Here is an 8957-nt window from a genome sequence, read left to right as displayed (position 1 = left end):
TGTTGTGATTGTGGACCTACACCTACCCCAACCACAGTTACCACCACAACCAAGCCTACAACACCAACTCCCACTACAACTACAACACCAACTCCCACTACAACTACAACACCCCCTACAAGTACAAGTGCTACACCCACAACAACAACAACATCATCTACAACTCAATCCACAACATCAACCACCAGAGTTATCACTCAAATTCCTCCTACAACTACTCCTGTAATAATTACAAAGGAGACTACAAAACCTAGCACTCAGCCCATTACAGTCCATTGTTGTCTTTACAATAATGTCACTTACCCAAAAGGTAAGCACTCACAACATCTACCCCATGCCTAAAGTAATTATGTCATATGAATCCCAAGACATATTATCCTTCAATGATTCACTTTTTGCCTCTTTTAGGTGCTTTGATCTACAATGTTTCTGACCACGATGGATGGTGCTACGTAGGTTACTGCAACAATTCCTGTCAAATTGCAATCAACTCTAGCCTATGTCAATCAACACCAGCTCCTACCACAACAGCAACCAAAGCTACCATTTCACCACCATTTGAAAAGCCCTGTACACAGTTTAACCCACCAAGACAGGTAACCTCATTGTTTGAGACCAGTTTTAATCATTGTTTGTTGTAGTATGGCAAATTACATAACATTTCTGGACATACACATACATGTTTTATTGTGTACATTATTTCAGAGAAACATGCAACTATCATTTAGAAATACAGTGACGATTAATTTTGACAATGGACCAGGATATCTGAGAAATAATCCTGTTGTTTTTCTTTTAGAATGGGCAAAGTTGGAAACATGACGCATGTTCCAACGCAACATGCAACCAAGGAAACGTGACTATCCACCATGTTCCTTGTGAAGTTCCCAAGCCCATAGTTTGCCAAAACAACTATCCCCCCATAAGAGTTTATGATGAGTCTGGGTGCTGCTATCAGTACCAGTGTCAATGTAAGGACTAGTGTCAGTGGAAGGACTGACCCAATTTTAGACCTACAGTAGCCTCTAACTGTACAATTAATCCAGAAAGTCGGATATTTCGATCACTATCAAAGCTAAATGCAATGTAATGACTTGCTTGTTTTTTTCTTTTCCAGGCATCTGTTCTGGTTGGGGAGATCCCCACTATATAACATTTGATGGCACATACTATGGCTTCCAAGGAGACTGTTCCTATGTTTTGGTCAAAGAAATCCTACCCAAATACAACTTCAGTGTAACCATCGATAACTACTTCTGCAACTCTCCAGATGGCCTGTCCTGCCCTCAGTCCATTACCGTTTACTATCACTCCTATCAGATCTATATGACGCAAAAAGACATTAATGGAGTTGTCACCAACCTGGTAACTTATGTTGATGATTTAGTTTTGGGGGGTTTCTTTATAAATGTTTTATCAGGCACTGGGATGTAATATATTATTAAGATGTACAGTTTGTAAATGTGTTTTAGAGATAGATCAGCATTTGATGATTGACATTTTTCAGTCCACTTCTCATAGTTCATATCATTTGTCTCAGATTTATGTCAACAACAAGCGCATCATCCCAGCCTTTGAGAATGCAGATTTCCGTATCACAGACAACGGCATTGAATCAACGGTTATCATCCCAGAGATCGATGCCAAGGTGACCTTCACTGGGCTCATGTTTGCCATCTACTTACCATATGCCAAGTTCCACGGAAACACAGAGGGACAGTGTGGTGAGTTCATCCTACACTCCCAGTGACTCACTATTATGGACTGCTCACCCTCAAAGTCATCTATTCTACAATGTATTTTATGCTTAATTCATTCAATTTCCCAAGGTCTTGAATGCATTATTAAGCAATGGGCTTAATGGGCTGGTGTTGATGTAATAACTTGTTCCCCAGGTACCTGTGACAACAACCGCACAGATGACTGTATGCTGCCCACTGGGCAGGTCATCTCTTCTTGTCCAGACATGGCCAACTCATGGCATGTTCCTGACCACAACAACAGCCACTGCTCTGCTCCACCGACTCAACCTCCCACCATTGTGCCCCCTCCACCATGCAATGCGGCCATCTGCGAGATCATCAAGACCGAGTGAGGATACCTTTTGAACTTGTCTAAATTTAATCCAAAAACATAGCAGGTAGTTTCATAATTTCCATATCAAACAAGCATATGCCATCTTGCACCTTTTTTAGAGCTATAGATTAAATGTCTCTTAACGACACTGGAATCCATGACACCATCATTATTGCCAATAACATGACACATTAACACTTTCACTATTGGTGTAATACAGGACAACATATGATACAAGGGACAGAACCTGAAGAGGTATATAATAACCACAACTTTGCATCTCTCAGCGTGTTTGCATCCTGTCACAAGACCATCCCTTATGAGGCCTACTACGAGGCCTGCAACTTTGACGTCTGTCACATGGTCAACATCTCCATTGGCTGCAGCAGCTTGCAGGTGTATGCAGATGCCTGTGCACAGGCAGGAGTGTGCTTCGAATGGAGGGATGCCACTGACGGGTTATGTGGTACGTAGTTCTCTCATTGGCTCTTCGTACAGACAGTAGACCTGCCTATCTTATCATACAAGTTGGGATGCCCAAGGAGCCTCTCTAGCTCTGACACAATTAGGTGGCGAGTTTCTCTGATGATTACATAGGTGCTCAGGATGCTATCTCTCTTCCTGTAGACTTCAATTGCCATGCACCGTTGGTGTACGAGGCCTGTGGCCCTGCAGTGGAGTCGACGTGTAACCTCAGGTATGCCTGTCGTTGTTTTTATATAAAAAAAAAACCACAAATACAAATCCAACAAACATACACCACATAGCATGCCAGATTCTAAAACACAAAAGCTGGCGAGTGGCTGAGTTCATGGGCTTGACAAATACTGAAGTAATGACTGAGTTATGGCCATTGTACAGGTACAATCTGAATTTCATCGAGACCAAAGATGAATACACCTCCTTGACAACTATGAAGATTGAGGGCTGCTACTGCCCCAGTGGCACCACACTGTTGAGCCCAGGCAGCAACATCTGCATCCCCAGCTGTGGTGAGCATGGTCACCTCACTACAGGATACCTTGACACATTGACATGTTTGATCAAACCTACCAGTGTATTTTCAACCAATAACCAGTGACTTTTTGGGGGGTGGGTGTTTCTCAGATGTATGCATTTTGAGAAACGGAATATGGAAAGAGGTAAATACAATATTTGTTTCTATAACTTATTTAGAGAGTACGATTTTTGTTTTTCTACTTTCAAAATGCTGCAGTGATTCACTATTAACATACATTATTATTGTTTTTGCCAGGTCAACGAGAGATGGGTAGAGAACTGTTATGAGTGTGTATGTGAGGAGGCCAAACTGCCACAACCGTCTTGCCACCGCATAGGGTGCCCCACACAGGCCCCACTGTCCTGCAACCAGACGGGTCAAGTCATAGTTACAGAGAAGGATGGCTGTTGTCAAAAGTGTGGTGAGTTATCTCTTATTCAAAGTCAATGCCAACCCAAGTATTGACCCTAATTCTATTCTTAAGTGAAACCTTACCTTTTAACCAAAACTTTACTTCAGTAGTGTCAGTAAGCCAGTGCTATTAGAGAAGTGAAGATAAATGCAATAGAGACGATTTTGAGACATTCTTATAATGTTTCTATCTGTGGAAATCAACTTCCCTTTTCTCTGTATCCCATGGTAACTCAATGTTGGTTTCTCTCTTTACAGTGTGTGATGTCACACAGTGCTCTTCATCCAGACTCACATGCCCCCCTGGCTACAAGACAGAAGTGCCCATGGGAGATTGCTGCCCCAACTGCGGTGAGCTAGTTGTAGATGTGTGAACGAGAACGGGTATAATCTGTGCTTTGGAACGTATACAATTGTGATTTCCAATTTGTGAAAAACGGAATGTACATTGGCATCAACTACATTGCAACTTCATAGCAATACCTACAATAAAAACATTGTTGATATTGAATGCATTGCTATGTAATTAAATGGTATTAAGTGTAAATATTAAAGGTTATTACAAAGGTGTAAGGCACAGTATAGGGTAGGGGTGAAAGGACGGTGTAAAGGGAAAGTTGAAGGTTGTGTTACCAGAACAAGGTCAATGGATGTCAATGTTGACATCCATTGACCCCTGGAAAGCCCAACATCCTCAGCGCCATAATTGAATGTTAACAGTGACCTTGGTATGTGGATGTACCCTTTACAACACCCTTTACAAAACCCTTCCACTCACCTCTAAACCCTTTCTCCAAACTGCTCTTTCTTACTCTGTTGTAATAACCCATTACGCATTTACTTAATACCATTTAATTATTGCTATGTCATTATATGGTAGTTAATGTAACTTTATTATTAGAAGTGTTGACAAATGTGAGACACATTGCATGACTTGTGTTCCTTATTGTTCAACAGTACCAAAGGATGTATGCGTGTTCAACAACACTGAATATCAGGTGAGAATTTACAAACCTCTTTTAAACCTCATTTACTAATCTCTTACTAAACCAAACGTGGAGGAAAACGTTTAATGTGGAGGTCAACGCAGCTGGAGACTTTACCATGACGACGCGCCATTGAGATGGTCTGACGTGTGTGCTCCCTTCCCACCCTTAGCCTGGAACCATTGTGCCTAAGGACCAATGTCAACAGTGTGTGTGTGGTCCCAACATGGATGCCGTTAGCCACCTCCATGTTGTGGATTGTGTACCTGTGACCTGTGACACCAACTGCCAAGCGGTAAGTACCATGGGAAGTGGCATTAGGTTGTGTGTGTGTTTGCGGGTCCTATCTGTGTTAACCCTCTTCTCACCCACTGCAGGGCTACAAGTACCAGCCTGTCGCTGGGCAGTGTTGTGGGAAATGTGTTCAGGCGGGATGTTTGGTCGCCGTATCAGAGAACGCTACGCACGTTGTTCAGGTCGGTCAAGTCAAGAATTGTTATTGTCCTCCTCACCGTATACTCACGTCAGTGAAGCTTTACCATAAGATTACCTTATTTAGTTAGTTACTATACAGTTAGTGAGGAAATGTGACATGAACTCATTTCCTTTCTCTGTCTCCCCCTCTCCCATCACACTCTGTCCTCCCCACCTATCTGAATCTCCTGTGTGTGTGCAGCCTGGCACCATATGGAACCCCCCTAGGCAGCCCTGTATCAACTACGAGTGTGTGATCATCGGAAAGAAGTTCATTACAATTGAAGTCAAGACCATGTGCCCATACTTCAACCCAGAGGACTGCATCCCTGTATGTAAACACACACACACACACCATCACAAACACTGGCATCTTGACCTATACAAGTAAAACTGTATCTTCTTTAATACAGTAAAATCATCATAACATGGTTCAGAATGTGCCTTCAGAAATGAATACTATCTAAAGTACTTTTGGAGGAGGCTGCTGCCCTGCTGTCCTCCTGGAAATCATGAACATAGTACCTCATAGATTGATCGATTGAGCTGGTCTTGTACTCTACTTCCTTAACTGGTAACAATACAAATATTTTGCCCTTTGCTTTAATCATGTTATTGTTTTTAGGGAACGGAGGTCATTGCCCCGGATGGTTGCTGTCGTACCTGTGAGTGTCTGGCAGCAGTTTTCAGCTTGTTTTTAGAATTTTTATTACATATTGTTTGAATATGTTGTTTAATAAATAACATAACATATACATTTTGATCAAAACGATTTTCCCCCCTCTTTCCTCTCCCCTTGCTTCCAGGTATCCCCCACCATAAACCATGTAACGTCAGCAACACACCAGTTTATTTGGAGAACAACGGCTGTCGCTCTTCTCAGATGGTCAACATAACTTCCTGTGGAGGGTCCTGCGGAACCTACGCGATGTGAGTCTAGAGTACTCGACTCTGTAGCATGTTCATGTACTCTCCAAGAACATTAACATGAAGATAACAACACCTCACTCTCTCTCTCTCTTTTTTTAAGGTACTCGGCCCAGGCCCAGAACTTGGAACGCTCCTGTTCCTGCTGCCAAGAACTCTCCACCAGCAAGAGAGAAGTGGAGCTTGTGTGTCATGATGGGTCTACTGTCAGTCACTCCTACATCCACATTGAGAAGTGTGGCTGTCTGAAGACAGAGTGCGTGGTACAGGAGGCCAGTCAGGTCACCAAGGGCCGTCGTAGGAGACGATGATCGCCAGACCAACCCTCTATTTATGTCACGCTGTTAGAATAGATCTTTATTAGTCTATGCTTCTTACCCTTATATCTTTTTTTGTTGCAAAGCAAACATTCTAATAAACCTGGCATTACGCTATTCATGTCTACCTCTGGTCTTTCATTATGATCCCTGTGTGCTATTTCTATCTGCAATCAGGAACACCAAACAGACCCAGGGTATCCCTCACACATATCACAGACACCAGTCATGAAGAATGCTGGTAGCAATAACCATCTCTTGTGTTAGGATTTTGAACTACACCAATTCAACGCTATGCCATATATATGTAGAGAATTCTGTGTCATTTGAACAAACAGTATAATAGTACATTACCGTAATACACTCTATTAGGACACTGTTAATTGGTTGTCCACTTTTCATGATTGGGCTGTATCCACACACAGACATGAAAACAGACATTTCCTGCAAGAGCTGCCTGCAATGCCATGAAAAAAGTGACGAGGAATGAAGCAGTTAGTCTTGATGGTTTTATTTCTGATACACATCTAGCTGACAGTTGAGGTTAGATGAACAAGATTTTACAGAACAGACATGATCTGAGAAGCAGGACGAAATTAAGTCAAAACATTACCATTGATGTTGATATTGTTGTTTAGAAGCACCCATAGCAGAAAACGGATGTTCAGTAGCAGGTGCCGGGTTCTTTAGATCCTCTGCAGTTTGCTTATAGAGCTGGCAGTGGTGTAGAGGATGCCACCATGATGCTGCAGAGCTTCCTGTATCATCACCTTTATGCTGGACTGGTTAGCCACCCCTGCTTTAGACTATGACAAAAAAGTCATTTCATTCAAGCATCAATGTTTTCACAAATAGCTATCAAAAGATTATGCTAATTTTGTGACATGATTATTGATATTAGGAGGTCTGCATCCATCCCAAAACTCACAGTTGTGAGGGAACTGAGGAGACCTACAGTTGTTTGGGCACTGTGTTTGATAATAGGTTGAACTTTCAGCTTAATGCAAATGCCATATCTAAGAAGGTACAACATCTTAACTCCTTGAAAAAACCCAAATGATGTAAAATGACTTTGTTCAACAGAAGTTGTATTGAGTGAGTTCTGTCTGTTCATTTTGGGATGTGGTTTTGGAACATAAATCTGGCAAAAAAAGACTTGGTCAGCTGGTCGTAAACTGTTCATTGGCTGCCATATTTGACTTTACTGGCCACCCGCTGCAGGGGGAGTTTGAATTTCTGCCCTCAGGTAGAATATATGGTTCCAGCTCATAGGACTAAAAGATTCAGACTATTTATGTTTGCGTTACAATTAGTACACTTGATGATTGCACAAAGCACTTTCTGCACTCTGTAATAAACTCTACTTTGTCTTCCCATGAAGTGATCTTGTGCTGTACTGTGTGGTTGTCTCTGTGTTCTGTCTGGTAATCTGTTTTCCATGTATTATAATGGATTGATTGTGTATTTTAATATCTGACAATGCAACCAAATGTTCCCTAATGTGATCATAAAACTGTACTTGACTCCAAATCAGCCAGATGAATGGCAACGTGGCCACTGATGTGATCTTTGTTCTTCTGTGCTCCGAGTATTGCTGAGAAGCTTATAACCATGGACCAACCTGGAGCCATGTATTTATATAGCATCCCTTGCAAATGCTCTCTCTGAGGAGGAGGAGGAGGTGCTACGCAGACTAGCCCTAACAGTATACATCCCATCAATCATCAGAATTTGTTTGATCCACACAGAAACACTTCACTCTCCAATCAACACTCTCTGTTTGACATCATTTCAGTATCCTTCCCTTAGTTTGCTCCCAGCTCAGTATATTTACTCATGGCTTGTGTCATAATGCTTCCATGGGGAGAACAGGAAGGCTGTGACGCTTGCTACAGCCTAACTCCTAACCCTGTGACAAAATACTTGCCATTGTGAAAAATCCAAGCAAAGTTTCTCATAGCAGGGTTACATTTGTGTGTGTGTGTGTGTGTGGGGGGGGGGGGGGGGGGGATTTGGCAGCTGGAGGAAGGGAGCTGAGAGTAAAATGTACTAACCTAGAGGAAAGACAGCCAAGGTCTGAAACAAGCTCTACTTGATAAGCATCACCACTATGCTTTACTATGTGGCCCCGTGTGTGTAAGAGAGAAGAAAAACCTATGATAACACCTATGTACATTATATCCAAACAAGCTGCGTTTATCTGAGGTTGACAGCAGAATGGAGATGCAGTTTTGACACCTATGTGGCTCTTCAGCAGCTGAGAAGGGTCAACATGTGTTATGTCACAAGCAGGAATTCTGGCTTTAGACACAGAATGTTCCATGAATTTGAGATGAGGATGAAAACAAAGATCTCTTGTGGAACAAGGGAAAAGATTCTCAGTAAAGAGAGATCAGGATGCAGATCCTGGATGGGTGTGGTTAGTCATTCCATGAGCTTGTCTGCTCCTCCTTGAAGCAACACGACTCAGCCGTAATGTTTGCATCAGTACAATATGGCATGTTGTGTTAATGTTTCTTGATATTTAACCATTACAAGTGATTGATGCATGACCTTTATTCTATGAGTGTGGGATGGTGAAAGGAACACAGAGACGTGGACTCATTCGGGGTAGGGTTAGGCTTTCAGTGAGAAACTGAAGATACTTAGAGACTGAAGCCTAGCCAACATCGCTGGAATTGACGTTTTCTCTCTATAAATGTGATTTACATATTAGATACACAGATATTCATGAAATCATACATGTTTTTGCCTCCACCAGTGTGT

The 8957-nt window shown here is 42.1% G+C and overlaps 1 protein-coding gene across 1 annotated transcript in view; it reads left to right on the top strand.

Moving 5' to 3' along the window:
- Positions 1-1702: 1702 nt before the first annotated feature.
- The window catches only part of LOC136955880 (intestinal mucin-like protein), a 35089-nt gene continuing 27834 nt past the window's right edge, over positions 1703-8957 (top strand). The window contains exon 1 of the mRNA XM_067249656.1: positions 1703-1724. The gene's annotated coding sequence lies outside the window, so the exon portion shown is untranslated. The remainder of the gene's footprint in view (positions 1725-8957) is intronic.

The sequence above is a fragment of the Osmerus mordax genome, chromosome 13 (assembly GCF_038355195.1).
Source record: "Osmerus mordax isolate fOsmMor3 chromosome 13, fOsmMor3.pri, whole genome shotgun sequence".
Taxonomy (NCBI): Eukaryota; Metazoa; Chordata; class Actinopteri; order Osmeriformes; family Osmeridae; genus Osmerus; species Osmerus mordax.
Note: the sequence above shows the minus strand (reverse complement) of the source record. Positions and strands in the feature narration are given on the sequence as shown.